This window comes from Alligator mississippiensis, chromosome 1 (assembly GCF_030867095.1).
Source record: "Alligator mississippiensis isolate rAllMis1 chromosome 1, rAllMis1, whole genome shotgun sequence".
Lineage (NCBI taxonomy): Eukaryota > Metazoa > Chordata > Crocodylia > Alligatoridae > Alligator > Alligator mississippiensis.
The window spans coordinates 139,317,445-139,338,311 of NC_081824.1; the positions used below are offsets into that span (position 1 = coordinate 139,317,445).

General features: G+C 41.0%; 1 protein-coding gene across 2 annotated transcripts in view; it reads right to left on the reverse strand.

Annotated features, from left to right (window-relative positions):
- Positions 1-20,867, reverse strand: part of PRKN (parkin RBR E3 ubiquitin protein ligase) — a 1,451,839-nt gene that overhangs the window by 603,990 nt on the left and 826,982 nt on the right. The window lies entirely within an intron of this gene.

Below are 20,867 nucleotides of genomic sequence, written 5' to 3' on the forward strand. Positions count from 1 at the left end.
CTCTCCCTCACTATTCCCTATAGACAAGCATAAGCGAGCTCAGACGTAGGATAAGCTTTAATATTTTTATTTTGGCACCAAGTTTTTGGTTTTGGATATCCACTGTTTTATATTGTATTATTATTAGGTTTGTATTGATTCTTACTGTTGTATATTATATTATCATTATTTTCATATTGATTTTTATTGTTTCATATGGATATTGTATGGTTAGGCCTGTGTTAGTAAGTGAACCAAAGTAATGTCAAGTTTCCATTTTGTATGTCAAATCTCCATTTTATATCCTCTGGCCAGGCATCCCCTGTGTTGCAACTGTATGAGTCACGTACCCCTCCCATGTAAATTGGTTCCTGGATGAATGGGAGTCATTGGGAATGATTGAAATACAATGGTAGCAGGCCTCTACTGAATGGCCTGTAACGACTGGGCCATCACCTCACATTGATTCATCCAGGACCCACCGACTTTACCCAGGAACAGAGACAAGAATCCAGCATTTGAAAAACAAAAGACCCTGCAGAACCAGCAACTCTCACCATTACAGACACCCAGAACTGCACATCCCTGCATGGAGCACACATGCTCATTATGCCAGGGGCTGACCCTTGCCTGGGCATGCCTCCTGTCACTAGGGTCACACAAGGTCTGCCCCTATAAAAAGGGGCAGTGAAGACAGACCCAGTGGGACGCCCTCTCCGTCTGGACCAGCACCATGCCACACCACCTACCCACCCAGAGGCCCTGCCGGCAACCCCCCCCCCGGACAACACCTACTGGACAAGGACCCCTTTCCAGCCTGGATAGGTCCCCACCCTCTCTTCAACCAAGCACTTGGACTCTGCTTCTCTTTCCTACCTGGACTCCAGCCCTTCCACTGAGTCTCTTTTTCCTGCTGCCATTGTGCGTGCATGCGTGCGTGTGTGAACCAATAACTTCATGGGGATGTGTAGTGTGTTGTCTGTGTAATAAAACTGTTATTTGACCCCTAACTTGGTTTTGCTTTACTATGGTTTGGCCCTGCTCCAATCTCTGCTCTTCGCCCCTCTAACTTTTTTCTCATTTCTCCCCCTCCTGCTTCTGGCTCATTGCCACCTCCAACACCTGTCCTGCTCTCCTCTCTGCCTCCAAACCCCCCGTTTCTTTGCCACTGTCTTATCCCCACTGCCTTTTTCCTTTATCCCTGACCAACCAGGTTTCTGCCTCAGGTTCTTTCCTGGCTGTCTCCTCCTTGCCACCACTTATCTGCCTCTCCCCTCCCCCCCATATCTCAGCTGTCTGCCTCAGTTTCCAGCCCCAGTCTACCTTAGTAAACCCAAGCCTCAGGTCCTCAGCCAGCTTCTCTGTAGTCCACTGGTTCTAATCCTGTTCTGGCAACTTTAATTCCCTATACTTTAACTCTCTCTCTCTCACCTGAACCTTCCCCCAAGTATCCCAGGTACCCCAAGCACACACATACACACTGTACCATCCAAGTTAGGAACTTACCTGTGTGTATGTGTAGGTGGGTTGTATGTGTGTGAACTGGTGCGTGTGTGTGTGTGTGTATATATATATATATATATACACACACACACACACACACACGCACCAGTTCACATATTTTATATATATATAAGATATGGCATTGTGTGCATGATATACAAATTAGTGATCTGTATCTAACTTTGGCATGTAGAGTGTATGTGCTTGAATTGGTGATAGGTAAGCATGTGCCTAGGCTGGTTTAGATGTGTACGTGTCTGAGCTGGTAGTGTGTGTATGTATGCACCTAATTGATTTTTGTGTTTGTATATGTGCAATTGTGTCACACCCTCCTAACAGCGCAACATTGAGATCCTGAGAATTGGCCCGACGCCACAAGGCAACACAATTATGGATTTGCCTACAATTTTGCAGCCAGAATTGGTTTCAGTATTCCAAAAGCTTAAAGCCATTGAGTCACTTGATAACCACAAAAACTATTTACCATTTTCCAGCATGAAAGCGTACTTGCTAAAGCAGTAATCGAGCTGCAAGCTTTCCAATAGAGTTGACTCTGAAATTTAACATCCCACCTTTTCCAATTCTGAGCATCTCTTTGAAAGAAATGTCAAACCATGAATCTGTGTCAAGTTTGTCACAGTTTAGTGATGCAGACTAGAGAGCAGGATAACATCACTAAACTCGTATTCATTTGCGACGGTAGCAGGATGTGATAGGTAAGTTTCCAGAGTTGAAAGAACTAAGAGCACTAACCCATTACACCAAGCTCTTAGAAGCAGGGTGCTAGGTTCTAGTGCAATAAAGCCATTAAAACATCTGCTATGTATTCCCAAGCTTGAGTAGCGCATGCCATGTGGCCTTTGATAATACAGGAATGTCATATCTAAGTGAAGCACTGTCAAGTTGCACTTTTCTGTGCAGAAGAACCTGTTGTCAAATGTAAAAAGAACAGGTAAGATGAGATCTTTGGTTTGAGTTCAGCTCAAACAACTGGTTCAATGCATGTTTGTGGTCTTGGAAGTGAGCAACATGGTCAAAAAGGGAAATGTACAATACAAGGGAAAACACCTCCTGAGCAGGCCAAATCCTAGTTTGAACCTGATGTACCATGTGAGTTTGCAAGTAGCCCACATAACTATGCAAAACAATCTGCCCAGCTTAAACTAACGAGCATATTATTACAATTACTAACATCTGCAAAACCCCTTCTCCACGTATGTGCATACACATTTATAAGTCAGTTTCCTTCTGTATTTCTTTTTTGTCTCTTCTTTCCCCATTTCAAAGAATCACTATAGGAATCTAGTAAGCAATATAATTTGATAAGAAATAAGAATATGAGTAAACTTAAACCTTGTTTTGCAACGACTTTGGCCTTTCCCTACCCTTTCATTTATTTTCACTGTTGTTTCTTGTTACAGACAAGAGTGTAAATTCTTGGCATATGGACTGTATTTTCACTAGAATTTTAGCTATCACTTAGTAGAATACACACCTGATTCCTGACTCAGATCCCTATGTGCTAGTGCAAAACAAAGAAACAAACAAGCATAGGTAAAATTTCAAAAAAGTGCCTAAGTAAATTACTATCCAAAATCCTGTTTTCAAAAGTGACTTTAAGCACTCAGCCTCATTGGTTTTGAAATCTTAAGCTATAAACAGAAGAAATGATTTTCTGTGTTAAGAGTGAGGGTGAAGTACTTGGCACTCAAGAGCATGTGTCAGCTGATTCTGTGTAACTTTGTCTGTCCATCCTATCCCACAGCAATGGAAGCTAAACTATTATTATTTATATCTAAATGAAACACATGGTAAATTACTACAGTTTCGTTTCCATTTACCAAAGGATAGAGCAGACATATGAAACAGTTGCACTGGATCAGTTGATGCCTGCTTGCAAACGGTAAGTAGCCAATTATAGCCCTTAACAATTGTTTTGATTGCCCAGAGCTGGGCCTTAGGGGTGGGCAACATAGGTGATCACTCAGGGTGCCATGGTCAGCGGAGTCACGCACACACACACACACACAAGCAGCCTACATTCACAGCAGTGCTCTCCTCCCACCCCAGCCAATCCCCCAGGCAGTAGAAGTGGTGCCCAGCCCAGCCCACCCTCCCCACTTACAGTCACTGCTCAGGAGAAGCAGAGTCAGGCAGTAGCAGTGCCTGCTCACTCACCTGCCTGGCACACCATGCCACTCCACCTCCCTGCCAGACTGCTTCCCATACCTCTGCCCATCTCTGCTTCCAGTAATGCCACTGACTTTGGCAGGGTGCTGAGGGATAGAGTGGGGGTGCCAAAATAGAAGTTTGTCCAGGGCACTATTTTCCCTAATGCTAGCTCTGTGAGTGCCCATACCTTCAGGCTCCTTGGATACTTAGTCTAGTTAAAATCTTCAGTCCCAGACTCCTTTGTCCCTCCCAGTAGGGCTGTGCGAAGCTTTGGATGATGATTCAATTCAGAGGAGATTCGGCCCGACTCCATTACTGCTGCCTTGGTCCTGGTCCCCAGAATTCAAACATGCTAGGTTAATCTGCTATTGCCAAGGATAAAGCACTGGAGATGATATCAGAACAAATGCCTGATGAGCTTCACGATATAAGCTCATGTGAAACTCTACCCATGTGCTTAGTAAAGGAGTTAAGTCTGGTGCTGTAAAAAATGTGGGGGCAGGGAGGAGGGAAGGGAAAAAGCCCTCTGTTCTCTAAAGCAAAGATCCTGCAACATATTGAGAACCTGGCCTTAATCTAACAGATTGTGGAAGCAAATGTTCTGCTTTAAAGCACACTAGTCCTGTTGATCTCAAAAGGCCTGCTCATGTGCTTAAGTACCTGCTTTAGTGGCATGCTAGATTGGGGGCAGGCTGCTCAGAAACCAGCATGATTGATTTCTTGCTTGGCAAAAGTGATGCACTTGGATTGCATTAAATATGTTTTATGATATCTGAACAATATCAGACCCAGGAACTAAAATAAAAGGGAAATTCATTTAAAAAAAACAAAAACAAAAACACACACATTTGTATTGAGTAACTGAGAAAGACTCCTTTGCCCCATAAGACTTCTCCACACACACAGGAAATGATAAGACTGAGGTCAAGCAAATGCTAACTGGATCCATTTGCTTTGGGGATTACCATTTTTATAGAATGCTCTGCCCAAACAGCAAGAACAACTATTTAAGATTGGTGTTTAAAACCTAGGTCAATACAATACTGACCAGCCTCACTCATGCTGGATGAATCTGTATTTTCTTTTAACCTCCTGTAGTGAACTTCTCCTGAGGGAAAGTACAGTCTGTTTTTTCATCACACTATTGCTGCCATACATATGAAACATAGTAGAATGAAACTTCTCTTTTTAAATGAGAAACTAAATAAAGGATTTACTGGTAGCAAAACAAGCCTCCTGCATATTCACAGCAGACAGAAGAAGCTAATTTAAAGCTTTCATTTGCTCTCCTGTCCCCTTTTCCCTGCCCTTGGTGTCTAAGAAAGCTCTTAATCTAAGTTTCTTTCAGAGCCTAAGGAACATGGGCTAGGGAAAGAGAAGGACTTCAAAGGGTTGCCAGATACTCTTCTGGCTTTCTTAGGAACCTGATAAGTTATTAAGAAGCCTGTGGTAAGGGAAGAAGCAATATTTTTCACATTTGTTTTTGTCCTGACAAAACAAAGGAGAGTAAAATAAAAGAAGGAAAGACACAGGGTAGCTGTATTCTATCTCCTGAGTAGCCTCGCAGTTCATAAGGATCCAAAGGAGTACTGAATTTATTGTGATTCATTTTGCAACAATATCTTTGAAATCCCAGAGATCTGTTCATATTGCTAGTAAAACTACTTATTTCACCAAGAACTTAAAAAAAAAATACTTTCTATTTCTGAAGCACTAATGTGTATACTGTATACCGTATACATTGCAAATGCTCATGGCATGCATTTTGGAAAAGAAAGATTTAGAGGAGTAGATCATAGAGTATAGATACCTCCCAGGAAAAAAAAGAAGAGAAAAGAACATATTCATGTTAGCTATAACAAGGCAACAGAATAAGCAGCAGTGTACTCAAACTAAGGCCACGTACAGACATTATGTTTTTACCATTATAAGCACTCAGAAACCGGTATAAACTCATAACAGTAGAGAAGTTGGGTGCAAATAGATTGGTTTAAAAATGGCAGAACCCAATCTAAGATAGACCTGGATCAACGTGCACTCAATCAATTTAGGTTAGATGAGGAATCAAACTTCTGTACCAAGTCCCCTATTTATTCACATTAGGCCACTATCTACCAGCCTCCCAGGCACCGTTGCAGACCCCTCCTCTCCCCCAACTTGTAGGGAGGTATGCTACCACTCATCCTGTGCTTGACTTCTCTGGCTGAGGGTCCAGCTGGCTCTGCCCCAGGATCTCTCAGAGCCAAGTCAGAACAATGGCTGACAATGATGTGGGGAGGAGGCGAAGGGGTGCTTGGCTGTGCTCTGCAGTCCAGTCAGGCTTCCTGGGGCTGTGCCCACTTGTGGGGAGCATGGGGGTCCCTGGGTGGGTGTGCAGGCTACACCTGGCAGTCTCTGGTAGCCCAGGGAGCCCACTGGGAGGCATGCAGAAGCATCCCCAACCTGTTGGTCTCGGCCAGTGCAAGTAGCCTGCATGTCCCCATCACCAAAGGGCAAACTTGTGTTCTGTTTGCTCCTAAACTAACCTACACCATTTTCAGAAACCCATGTAAGTTTATCTGATTCTGCATCCTGTTTTTTGAACATCTTGACTTATAACAGATAAAGTTTATGACAAATATGAGGAACTATTTCTTACATTTTGATTACATAGGCTTTAACACAGACTATTAGAGAAAATAGTGGAGAACAAAGACACCCTCTATGGAGTGAGTGAAGTGCTCCTTACGCTAAATATTTTGGAAATAACTGGCTAATCCTGAAAAGTAAAATGAGTCAATGTAGTACCACATTTACGTATATTTACCTCAAGTCAGTGACCTCCCTCCCCCTCTTAAGTCAATTCTCCAAAATTGGGGTGTGTGTCTTAAGCAGGGATGCTGATTTTCTTTGCCAGTCCTGCATCCTGTGGGCTAGCAAACCTTGCAAATCAATTGTGCTCAAACTTCTGGCCTGCAGGCAGGATGAGTGGCACAGAGCCAGTCCATGGGCTGGATCTTGTGTGTAGGGTCTATCTGTAGGCTAGATCTAGCAAGGGGTCAGTACATAGGCTTGGTTCACAGGTGAAATCATATTGATGTGCCCAGATCTAGTCATATGCCAACTCGATCTAGAGTGTGAGCCACATCATTCGGCTTGTGAGGCTCCCCACAGGTCCAGAAATTTGGCAGCAGGGGAATGACAAAATGTTCCTCTACAGCCAAATTTTTGGACCTGTGGAGAGTCCCACAGCTCCGTGAGGCAGAAATTGAGCATCACTGTTGAAAATTATTACACATTAAATCAGTCTCATTAACATCATTTTCTAAGGACTTTTGAAAGTAAGGTAACACATGTGATAAAAGTAGTATCAGACACTAAAAGTCCCTGATTAAGCAAGGCATTTGCGCATGGGTTTAACTGCCACTGATTTCAGAAAGACCTTTCACATATATGAAGTTAAGCACAAACTCAACTGCTCTGCTGAAATGTGTCCCCACTTTACAACTGGGTATTTGTAACACTCTATTTGAACAACTAAAGGAGTACTGTCAACATAATAAAGGCACTTCTCCCTATAAATATATTATTCATTGCTGTTACAAACAACATGAGATTGCTATAAGTGCAAGATGTTAGAGAAAACATTTTCATTGGGGTCCATTTGTTTTGTCCTTGCCTAGAGTCTGTAAAAAGTGCAAAGGACTGAGTATGGGTTGGCATATGGCCACATTGTCCCAGACTCACCTAAAGCTTCTATCATTTTTGTGTGTGCAATATACCATGCTATTTCATCTTAGGACCTTGCCACACATTACACTTTAGATGCGATTAACTAGTTAAGCATGTCTTAAAAATTGTGACCCAGCCACATGTTCAGTCAATTAATAGCTTGATAAAACATAGAATAAGCCACAAAGTTATTCCACAAAAAATGTGTAATAACTTTGTGGCTCGTTCCTATCATACCATTATTTGAATGTGTGGCCAGACATGCTCTGATGGCTGAGAGCCCAGTTAGTTGATAGGGCTCCCAGTTGTTGGGGGTACACCACACAGTCCTGCGGCTGGCAACCCACAGCTGATGGGGATCACAGCTTCAGGAGTGCCCCACATGGCTGCAAGCCCCATTGACTATGGAATGCCCAGCTGCAGGAGCACATGAGGTGCTCCCAAAGCTGCAAGCCCCATCAGCTGATGGGACTCCCAGGCACAGGAACCTGCTAGTGTAGGGGGACCCAAGGACTGTGATCCCAAGCTTCCCCTGCACCAGCAAAAGGCATGATTGGACCTGATGCTTGATCTCATAATCATGCTTCCTGCTACACATGAGTAGCATGTGGATCATGCATCAGACTGTATCACACCTGAATAGCTGGTAGGGGACCTTAGTCCCCTATCTGCTCCCTACTTCTCCCCTTGTACTGCTCTTTCTTCTCCTCATACCTGCATAAATTAAACAATTCAGCCTTTCCTGTATTTTCATTTTATCTCCTGCATACTCAGTCTGTCAGTCAATTTCTTCTTTTTGTCCTTTTTTTGTAATTCTTTAAAGTAAATAAATATATAAATGCTGTCCTCTCCTGCTTTCTGCCACAGGAAACTATGATTGTAAAGCCACAAAATCAGAGAGGATGATTTGGGAGCATGTTGCACTTTTCAGCTCATTAAGCTGCCCAGCTTTCTAGAGGATGTTTTTTTTCACTGAAAAAAAAATCAGATATGCATTAATCTATTTAAAAAGAAAAAAAATTGGAAAATGTTGCAAGCTAAATAATGGAAACTTACCTCAGAACCATACTGTTACAGCTTGTGAACTCTTTACTAAATATAAAGTATTGTATTATCATCTCTATGAGGCACGCTATCTACTAATAACACTGGCCTACTCAAAGAGGGTTGAAGGGGTGATTTATTAAGAGTTGGTTAAAATTTTTAAATTGACGAATGGCTGTACATTTTGCAATGCATCTAGCATTACCCAGAAATATGTGTCTCTTTAAGGAACATGATCCATTTAAGCTATGTCTACTTTACAATATGTCTCTAGTGTGTACTGCAGGGACACTCCTGTTCATACACTGCCCACCTGCTCCCACTTCTCCACTTCAAACCTGGAAAATGCACCAGTGAAGCCACTCTCAGGACGTTCCCTAGTGGTTCTTCTGATGCCTGCTACAGAGTAATATTTAGAGAGCACCCCCATGTAGTTTTACTGCTACATTTCTAGGTGAGCAGGAGACAGTGGGCAGGCCACCATTATATAGACATAGGAGGGGCAAGATTTCATATCTTGGAAAATAATGATAGCATAGAATAAATGGATAGCAGAACAATACACACATTGTGTGCTACAAAGGTACAATATCTCTCATATTAAATGTCCATGGATTGGATTTTATTTCACTTTCAGAGTTTCCAGATACCTGGTACCAGATTTAAAAAGGAATTCAGATGCCTAAAGATGTAAACAAGTACCTAGTGGAATTTATAAAAATGTCTGAGTGAATTAATGTACCTAACTTCCTATTGACTTGGCTTAGGTGTTTTTTAAAGGGTGACTAGGTACCTGTCTGCAGCTCTGCAAGTCTACGATCCTTTGTAAATCTGGCTGTTGACTGTCTTAATGTTTTGCATATAATCATTCTATGTAACTTTAAATTGATAAGAAATGTGTGCACACATACATTAAAAAACCTTTAAAAGCTAATATTCTTGTTCTAATGTACTAAATGAGCATTGTTACCCGGTTTCAGCACATATTAGATAAATAGAAATGATTACAGAAAAACACTTAAAATGCTATAAAACGAAAAATACTAGTGAATATAGCAATATTCCTACTATATTGCACACATTTTGCAGTAAGTATAAGGCAGTACAAAGGATGTTATATCTATATCAAATTAATGCCTCCTTTATTTACTCCAAAAGATAATATTTTATATGAGCAAACAACACAGAAAAAAATCCAAGGAATTCAAATAAATGGACGAAACAATAAAAAGTCTAATTCTCCTCACCCATCTTCTCCATTTGCAACAAGACAAACAATTAGTAATATGAGGTGAAACACTGTGGGTGCATCTACACATCACTCTGCATCACCATAGTGATGCTCTATGTCACCGTATGATGCGTTACAGCAATGTAGCGATTATGTAAGTCTACACATGGCCAGCAGGTACTTCGCTGTAGCGGCGTGCTCCATCATTTTACTGCACCACTACAGCGAAGTAGCGGCTAAAACTAATGGTGTGCTGTACGCACGGCACAGTACAGACGGTTACTGTGCCATGTTTTAGTACTTCCGATAGTACAGCGCAAGAACAATGTCACCATAGGGTGACATATAGATGCGCCCTTTTAGACCTGAAGCGGTAATTTACAAGGTTAGAGTTTTCAGTCCATCATTCAGGTCAGTATAGATTTTTGTTGGTTGCACTTTGTATTAAGGTTTTATTTCTAAATACTGTAGTTTAATAAGTATTAGTGAGTGATAAACATAAGTATTAATGAATGATAAGCAGATAACCACATTACAGACATGACTAACATGCAAATTATAGATGTCACACATCAATAAGTAACCTATTAGACTTTATAAGTACCTTCAAAAATTATTAACAATGTATTAAGACATCTATAAAATTAATTTTTAAAGACAATCAAATGTACAAATATAAAAAGAAGAAGAATTGTCTAGGCTGCAGTATTATACAGAAAGACCTGGAGATTATAATAGACTGCAAGCTGGAAGCTGAATGAGAGTCAGCAGTGTAACCTTGTTGGGGAAAAATGCTAATAGCCAACTAGGATGTGAATGGGTATGTTGTATGAAAGTTACAGAAAGCAGTTCTTCAACTCTATTCAGCAACAGTGAAGCCTCCCCTCGGGTACCATGTCTAGTTTTGGCTGGAATACTGGAATTATTTTCCACCTGGAAAATAGAAAACTGAGGGGAAATATGATAGCAATTTTCACATAGAAAAAATCTTTTGCTATATATGTTCTCGGATATGCAAATATGCCATATGCAAATTGCTACAGAGAAAGAAATAATGAGTTAAAGTTGCAAGGAGGAAGATTTATTTGAATTTTAAAAGGAACTTTCTAACTATGAGGGTAATCAAGCGCTGGAACAGACCACCCAGACAGGTTATGGACTCTCCATTACTAGATATTTTTAAATGCAAGTTACTTAAGCATTAGTTTGTGATTGTTGAGCAAGGGATTGGACTACAGGACATCCTGAGGTTTCCCATCCTGCCCTATTTTTCTATTATATTTTATTTTTTAATAAGTCAATGGAGCACACGCTTAGCACTGATCTTGCATCACTGAAGTCATGGAAATTTTGCCACTGAGTTCATTGGGAGTAACATTAGATTCTTAAAGTTAGGGTAATGAAAAGCTAATACTTTTTCAGCCTTCAGTGATCCACGTAATACTGTGATAAACTATCAATATATACAGTGTTTACCAAGTTCCAAAGGGCATATGAACTTTCCAAGTCTCCAAAAAATGAAATATATATATATTTAAATGCTGACCTTTTATCCTTAGGTTGCAGATATTATCTTTGTCTATAAATCAACATAATTCATAATGGGTTTAGAAGGACAGCTGTGAAAAAAAACCAGGCTGACATTAAGGTCTAGGAAACAAGTATAAACCCAAACTGATATATTTTGAGGATGTATAACATGCTTCATCATTAAAACAATGAATCCTCCCAAAAACACCAATCTTCATTTTGTTCTGCTTTCAAATTTCCTCATCCTACATAGCAGGATGTCAATCTGGAAACAAGAAATGGAAATGGGATGATGTCTTTAGGCAAACATCTGGAACAAAATTTTAGCTACAGAAAATAACAGCAATAATAACAACAACAATAATAATGGATAATAATGGATTTTCTGGGAAAGCCTGTGTAAATTCAATACATGCAAACGTTTCAGTGAGCCAATTTTGTCATGTTTGGGTTCCAGAGATATACAAAAGTGATCAAACTACCATATTTACTGGAATACAAGACAAGGTATTTTTCCCCCCACAGTCAGCATGGGGGAAAAAAAACCCCTCATCTTAAATTAGTAAACAAATAAATCCACATTAAATCATCTATCTATCTACTGCTGCCAAAAGCAGCATGTGCTTAATAATGGAAACCAACTATGAAGAATTAAGAAGTTTATTAAATGCAGCCAATACTAAGCATGACTATAAAATACATGGAGCTTTCTTTTAAAAAAAAGTCATGCCTCCAGTCAAATCAGCCAAATCAGTTCCAAATCTATTTACTGAGCAGAGCTCAATCATTCAAGCCCATGTGGTGCTATCACTGGCAAATACCCTACCTCCCAGACTCCTCAGCCTGGGAATTCAGATATTCCTAAATTCATAGCAGGCATCCTATGTGCAAGTCTGAAGCCGGGAGGTCTAGGAGTTCAGACACCCCCTAGTTTTGCCTGCCCCTAGCCAAAAGATCAAAGAAACAAGCTAGAGAGATAGTCTAAAAGCAATCCCCCATCACCATAAATTGTGTAACTGAGATCCTCCCATGATTCCTGCTTTTTCACCAGCCTTAAATATCTGGCAAACATCACCAAACAGGGACGCAGAAAATTCACTCAGAATCCCTGTGTCTCACCCTCTCTCAGCCTGTCACATATGATGAATGTGGCCCCGACTTCTGTGAAATGAAGCCAGATTAGGCTGCCCTGCACCTCATCTACATATACATTTTTGGAGGAGTCGAGGACTCATGACAACACCTTGTTCCATCATGAGAGGGGGGTAGTTAGCACATGGATTCTTTGGTGGAGGATAGGGTATCTGGAGTATACACACATACTGAATAGTGCTCAGCTGCAGGGTCACCATTGTTTGATGACTCTGTTGGGAGCCAGCCCAAAGAGCTATATGGTAAATTATGACCCTTTTGGCTTTGGATTACTATCACTCAGGCTTGTACTAAATATATGTAGATCTAAAAGCGCTGCTTAAAAGTATGTTTATAGAGTATCTGTACTAAAACTTGAAGCAGTTAGAAAAAAAAAAAAGTAAAATGCATCTATTCTGCATGAACTAAGTTTATAAGTACTATATACAAATTGCTACAGATATGTTTGTTTCAAGGTCAGTGTTTTCAGATTTGCCCCTCACTAACCATGTGCTCAAGAAGTGAGGGAAGGGGTAACAGGGGGAAGAAGTTTGTGGCATGGCAGAGGGCAAAGGGGTTACCTGATCCCTGATATTTATTTTCCCTGTGGCACTGGGAGGGGGACAAATTCAAGGCAAACCTCCAGTGCTTAGATCCCATACCTGAAAAAATTATACCAAATTTATGAATTTTTCTTATATAGAATCTCATTATCAGGGGCTCATCTTATATTCAGGGTCATCTTTTATTTGAGTAAATACAGCACTAGCCTTTTATCGCCTTGTTGATTACACTACCATATTTACTTGAATATAAGATGACCACCCAATAATTAGATTCTATAGATGAAAATATTATAAATGTGTTATAATTTTCCAGGTACAGAATCTAAATATTGGAGGGTTATCTTGAATCCTACTGTAGCAAAACCCCCAGTTTTTATCTTTTAATACATGCATACATATACACACACATATATATACACACACACATATATATACACACCGACACACACACACACACACACATTATATATATATGCCACACTACCTATCCACCCAGAGGCCCTGCTGGCAACCCCCCTCTGGACAACACCTACTGGACAAGGACCCCTTTCCAGCCTAGATAGGTATCACCCCCCACCCCATCTTCAACCAAGGACTTGGACTCTGCTTGTCTCCCGTACCTGGACTCCAGCCCTTCCACTGAGTCTCTTTCTCCTGCTGCCATTGTGAGTGCTTTTGTGTGTGCGTGTGCGTGTGAGAACCAATAACTTCATGGAGCTGTGTAGTGTGTTGTCTGTGTAATAAAACTGTTATTTGGACCCCTGAGTTGGGTTTTGCTTTACTATAGTTTGGCCCTGCTCCGATCTCTGCTCTTCGCCCCTCTAACTTCTGTCTCATTTCTCCCTCTCCTGCTTCTGGCTCACTGCCACCTCCAACACCTGTCCTGCTCTCCTCTCTGCCTCCAAACCCCCCGTTTCTTTGCCACTGCCTTATCCCCACTGCCTTTTCCTTTTCCCCTGAGCAACCAGGTTTCTGCCTCAGGTTCTTTCCTGGCTGTCTCCTCCTTGCCACCACTTATCTGCCTCTCCCCCCCTGTATCTCAGCTGTCTGCCTCAGTTTCCAGCCCCAGTCTACCTTAATAAAACCAAGCCTCAGGTCCTCAGCCAGCTTCTCTGTAGTCCACCAGTTCTAATCCTGGTTTTGGCAACTTTCACTCCCTACACTTTAACTCTCTTTCTCTCACCTGAACCTTCCCCCAAGTATCCCAGGTACCCCAAGCACACACATACACACTGTACCATCCAAGTTAGGAACTTACCTGTGTGTATGTGTAGGTGGGTTGTATGTGTGTGAACTGGTGAGTGTGTGTGTATATATACATATATATATATGGCATTGTGTGCATGATATATGAATTAGTGATCTGTGTCTAACTTTTGGGGTGTATAGTGTATGTGCTTGAATTGGTGATAGGTATGCATGTGCCTAGGCTGGTTTGGATGTGTATGAGCCTGAGCTGGTAGTGTGTGTGTGTATGCACCTAACTGATTTGTGTGTTTGTATATGTACAATTGTATCACACCCTCCTGTCTAACAAGGCAATATTGAGATCCTGAGAGTTGGCCTGACCCCACAGGGCTACACTACCCAACAACTGATACGTCAGAGAAAGCAGTTGCTGGGAGGGAGCCAGGTAGCTCCCTTTTCCTTTGCCCTGCCCATGCCTCCACCTTGCAACCTTCCTCCCTCTGCCACCAGTACCCTCCACCCCTAGCTCCCCACAGCCTCTGCCCCTCTCCAGTCTCTGCCTCTTCCCCAGTTTCTGACTCTTACACTTCTTCCCCCCTTACTGTCAGATGCTGCTTGAGCTACTCTGTCCTGGAGCACAGCATGTGGAAGCTTAGCCCTTGCCTGGCCAAGCAGTAGTGTCAGCATTGCTGATTGGCCAGGCAGAGGAAGGAGTTTCCATGTCCTCAAAGCCTGAGAGAGACCCAAGCCACAGCTGGAGCTGACCTGTGCCTGACACTAAGGGGGTGAGCAGGAGGCAGGTGCAGAAGCTGCAAAGAGGAAGTGGAAGGGGTCAGGAGGCTACTGTGGATCTGACTCTGGTCCTACCTGGCCTCAGGGCCAGAGTCAGAGCCACATAAGCTGCTTGCTCCCCACTCCACTTCGTATGTGAAGCTTTTTTCCCTATGCTGATTGGGGGAAAAAAACCTCTTGTATACTTAAGCAAACATGGTATCTGGTCTTGTAATTAAAATATCACATGATACTGTGAGTAATCTCATAAAATGTGTGTATCACAAGAACTGAAACTGAAGAGGAAGATGAAACTGTAAGAACTGAATCTACTATAATGGGTAGCTAAAATGTATACAAACTAAAACTGATGAGCTTCATATTGCTCAAGTGAAAATATTAGCTGCCAAGCAGATTTTAAAAAACTCCTGTAAACAATGTAATAAAGATACAGAAAAAACACACCTCTTAAACTCACAAGCCTTTAGGGAAATTAATGCCAAAAACAGACGGCCTAAATTTATACTCAAGCAAGCCCCTATCGTTTGGGATTTCACATTTCTTTCATTTAAAAAAAATGTACAGAGTTAAGCCCAGTTTTATCATACTCAAATGAAATTCTCCACAAAGTTAATTCTAGTTTCATGATTTAAACTTAAGAGCATACCTAGCACACGATATACACATCTATAAATGTAACTGATTTCAGCGAACTGATTAACAGTGGCATTTGACACAGGAAAAGGTTACAATTTATTACTAGTAATAATTGTGCTACTAATGGGGGACTTGTGCTTCTAAGGTATTCAAGGCTATACTCCAGAGTCTATACTGTCTCAACTCTGCTGCATCCTCTTCTCTTTCAAGCCTGGTATCCTGTCTTTTGCTCATTATCTAATCATATAACTTGCACTATCAACAACTCTGTTTTGCAGGGCATTTACTGAAGGGGATGCATTTCTCAAAGAATGGGTGCAAAGAATTAGATGGATGATAAGGAAAATGTGCAGACCCTCAATTCTTCTCCAGACTCTATGTTTTTTGTTTGTTTTTTTAAAGTAAGGCCAGTTCTATAAGAAAGTTTTGTTCATAGTATTTTTGTTAGCATATACCTGCTGACATTGCAAAGGCAGGAGTATACAGGCATACCTGGCTGCCTTTGCCTGTTCTGCAAGTTCCCAACATGAATGGCTATACTGACAAAGGGCATAATGCTCTCAGGTCAGGCATACCAATGTCTTGCACACAGCTGCACAGTACACCACTTAATAGGGCATCTCTCCAGTGCATTGTGGGATACTAGCACTACATTCATGGAATTATGGGCGATCCAGGTCAAACTGTCATGGATCCCTTTGTTCTATCTCATTATGTTCACTTTTCACTCTTTTTTTCTTAAGTCCCTACAGTACTCGAAACTGCTTTTCAGTTTCTCTGAATGATAGTTAAGATGATGAGAATTATATGAAATTTAATGTAGTTTATTTAATGGATAGTGTTATGTTGATGAAGTATTGCTCTTTACAAACATGAATTAAAATTTCTAAAAACTAATGAGGAAAGTACAGCAAGAAAAGGAAAGGATTAAAGTGCTAATGAGTGTTTTAACCATGTTAAAGTAAAATGTGCTGGGAAACTTGCACGAGAGAGGGACTGATAAGTCAGTCCTCAGGTGCTGCCAAGTTTTAAGAAGCCCAGCAAGAATAACAAAAGGAGCATAATTAAAGGGACCATATGGTATCAGTGATAGGAAAAAGGAGACAAGACAGGAAAGAAATGTGGGGAGTAAATTTGAAATGCAACTATGGTTTCAAAAGATCTATGTAGGCACCTAATTTAAGGCTGGTTCTGACCTGGCTTTTGATGTAATTGAAGATGTAGGGAAATAAAAGAAGATAAGAAAGAGGGGTTTCCTTCCTAATGCTTGTAGATGTGTGTTAAAGCCACCTAGCACAGGTCCGCTATTCCCTCATGCCTTGGCTCTATTATAAATTTCTGATCATTTCTTGCACTAGTTTGCCATGTGGGTATTGCTATAATTAATACGCTGGATATCAAGCAGTAGTATTGCAGTGTGTTGCTTCTTTGTGCTTGGCTTCAATATGAATTTTAAGGCACTTTATAAATGGTGTTATGAATTTGATGCAAAGAATGATGATTTGTGCTTTGTTTTTTCTCTTTTTATGATCTAGTAAACAAATCCCTATTTTTGCAAAACACCATTTTTCTGAGCAGTACTAAACACTCTTAAAATCACACAAATGATAAGACTATATGTTCATAGTTATGGCAGTATTCCTTGTTTTCCACCAGAGTGGAGTGGTAGGGATACAGCTGCAGCTTAGTCTGGTGACTTTGCAGGGGAAGTAGTGGCAGGTTCCATGGTCCCACTGTTTATGTAAAAGTCTGCTTTCCAAGTGGAGCTAGTTAAAAGACAGGTTTTTCCAAGACACATTATGGATTGTAAGGCTGAGTTAGACTTCCAGTCACTGGGACCATCTACACAAGACGCTTAATGTGCAGTAGCCTAATAGCACTTCACAGCAGCACATCACAACATGGACAGTACTAATATAGTACTGTGCAATATTATTAAGCTACTACTGCGCTACTGTGCAGTATTAGCATCACTAGAAAGGTATTCACTGCTGCTACTGCACAGTTACTCCAGTTACTGCACATTTAGTTAGTACTTCATTTAGCAAGTAACTACTGTGCATTAATGAACATGTAGACCTATCCACTGTGACCCATCACCAACTGGGATCAAATTTGTGAAGAAACTGGTAACTGATACAAGAGCAAGGGTATTTGGGGATTGTTGCTAAAGGTTTCTTGTCCTAGTAGATAACATGGCAACCAGACAATCACTGTGCCAGCGGATGAGTCAGAGTACAGGACTTACATTGTTCATGAGGTGGTTTAATTTTGCCAACAGAAGAGTCAGGCTTTTCTTGAAAGAACTCAAAATTGAATGTCACTTTACTGACAGAAACCAGCTTTTACTGGCAAAACTTGGTAATATGGATGAGACCACTGGCTCATTAGTCTAATAGGTGCTTCTGAAAATAATATCTTTTTTTCCCCTAAAAGTAAGAAAAAGCAGCGGTAATAACAGGAAGGTTGGTGGGTTGGTTTTGTTTTCAAGTATGTAGAGACAAGAGAATGTATTCATAGAGCAGAGAGAGGATGTGACCATTTTTACAGTTTTTAATAACACGAGTAATCACTTGCCCCTTCTGTCCCAAAGCCACAGGTTGAAGATGTTATTAGAGGTAGGTACATCATAGGTAGAAGTGATAGTTTAAAATAAATACAAAAAGAGACAGACAAAAATATTTTAGTTTTCTGTTAGTTGTGCATTTTTTTGTTGGGTGAAGGGGGAAGGCAGGGGAAGTAAGGGGAGAGTTATGCCATCAGAACATCAGAAGAGGACCGTTTTAGCTTCAGAGTTTGGATTGATTTAGACAAAAGAGGAAGAGGTTACAGTGATCAAAGCATGACATGGTCAAGGAGTGAACGAGGATTTTTAGAGTGAACACTGATAGCAAACAACAATATTATACAGGAAGAAAGGGGAGGGTTAGTGAAACCTTGGAGACAAGGATGACATGAAGACATGAACTTGGGAGGCTTGGAGCTTCTGATAGTGATAACAGAGAAAGGCAAGAGTGAGAGGGACTGGAAGGAAAGACTAGAAGCTCTGTTTAGAAGGGCAGTGACAGAATTTTCTGCCAGGAAAAAATGGGTCTGTGAGCGCAGTAGTATCCAACGAAAACCAGTGGATGGACTTTAAAGTGGCCTACTAGAATCTCTACTACGGCAAAGTAAAGCATGTCATAGAGTTGGAGAAATATTGTATTCAAGGTTGACAGTGTGCTTTCTGATTTGCTTGCTGTGCTTGATGTTGATTAGGGATCTTTTTTTGCCAGTAGGATTTCAATAGCTTTTGCTCTTTCCCAATTTTTCCCTTTCCCTTTCACCAAATACAGAGAAGTGTTCATATAATCCCTCCCAGGTTCTTTCATGAGGTATTTCAGATGCTCATAAATTATTCTAACCCTGCTGCCCTCCATAAATGTGTCCAATGGATTAGTCCTTAATAAGGATCAATTTTTCCTGGTCTGTTTTTAAATTAATTAATTTAAAATAACAAAGGAATTATTATTTTTAAATCAATGGTCTTGGCATGAAGATCGCAAACTCTCAGTCAAGGTCTTAGTGTTGTGAAAGACATAAGATGTTAAATTCAAAGGGATATGTTCTGTGGTGATTCTGAACCAAAGGCACTCTGTCCTTGACAGTACCATGATGGAATAGTTAATTTCAGGCACAAAAAGCAATTTATTCTATCTCTGGGAGAAATGGGATGACCACACCACATGTAAATAAGCTGAATGGAACATCCTATATAAGAGAGTAACCTATTAAGCCGATGTGCATTGACTGTGTAGGCACAGCAGAGCAGAAACGTAATTCTCAGAGCCTGTGCCAAGGGCAGAAGTGGTGGCAGAGGTGGTAACAAGGGTAGGGTTGCAGCAGTGACTTCCATACATGTGCTCCAAGTGGGCACCTGGGCCTTGTGTCCTCTGCTTATTAGACTACTGCCAGAAAATCCCTTTACCTGCAGCACCAAATGAACAAACTACAGCCCTGATTTCCCTTTCATTTAACCAATGAAAAAGAGGCTTTTTCATTTTTCCCCCATTTTCATCGAAATCAATGTACTGTACCAACTGCTGCATTTTGGCAGTGCTCAGAAGTTAAGGTATTACAAGATAAGAAATACCACCACGCTGAGTTTTTGCTTGGCCAATAAAGTACATTTTTTCAGTATTCTGCAAATTTCAGCATTCCTATCTAGCTACAACAGCCCTTCTTAACTTTTAATCTTTTTAGCTATGCCAGGTTTCAGACACTAAAGCAATGAAAAATAATCCCAAATATCTAAATAGATGGAAATAACAGTGTGCAAATAAACTCATAGTACATTCTGCCTTTTAGGACGGAATTCCATAATATGGTAAGTTACAAAACACGCATTGAAGTGTAGCAAAACCCCCGTTTCTTTCTTTCTTTTTTTTTTTTTTAATGCATTCCCTCCCCTTCCCTAACCATTTCTAACTTTCTTTCTGACCTCTCTATCCCTTACAAGTAGTTATTAATATTAGGTAAGCTAAATTCTTATATTCCCTTATGACAAGCCCCCCCTCCTTTTTTTATATTGTAAACAATGTTTTGTTAGTTTTGTATTGATTTTTACTATTGTATATTATATTATTATCATTTTTGTATTGATTTTTATTGTTTCATATGGATATTGTATGGTTTAGGCCTGTGTTTGTAAGTGAACCAAAGTTATGTTAAGTATTCATTTCACATGCCAAGCCTCCATCTTGCGTCCTCTGCCCGGGCATCCCATGTTGTAACTGTGTGACTCATGTAGCCCTCCCATGTAAATTGGTTCCCAGATGAATGGGAGTGATTGGGAATGATTGAAATACAATGGTAGCAGGCCTCTACTGAATGGCCTGAAATGACCAGGCCATCACCTCGCATTGGTTCATCCAGGACCCACGGAGCTCACCCAGGAACAGAGACAAGATCCCAGCATTTGAAAGACAAAAGACCCTGTAGAACCAGCAACTCTACCATTGTACCCCACCATTAGACACTAGAAACTGCACATCCCTACCTGAAGCACACATGCTCAGTACATCAGGGGCTAACCCTTGCCTGGGCATGCCTCCTGTCACTAGGGTCACACAAGGTCTGCCCCTATAAAAGGGGGCAGTGAAGACAGACCCACTGGGAATTCCATTTCTGTCTGAACCACTGCCTATCCACCCCAGAAGCCCTGCTGACGACCCCCTCTGGACAACACCGAGCTGAAGGAGACCCCGACTGGCCATTGAGGACCAACTTTCAGCCTGGGATAGGTAGCTATCACCTGAACATTTCCTCCTCCAATCTGGACTCTCTCTTTCCTCCTGAACTTCAGTCCCTGAACCAGGCCTCTTTAACCCCTGCTGCCAGTGTGT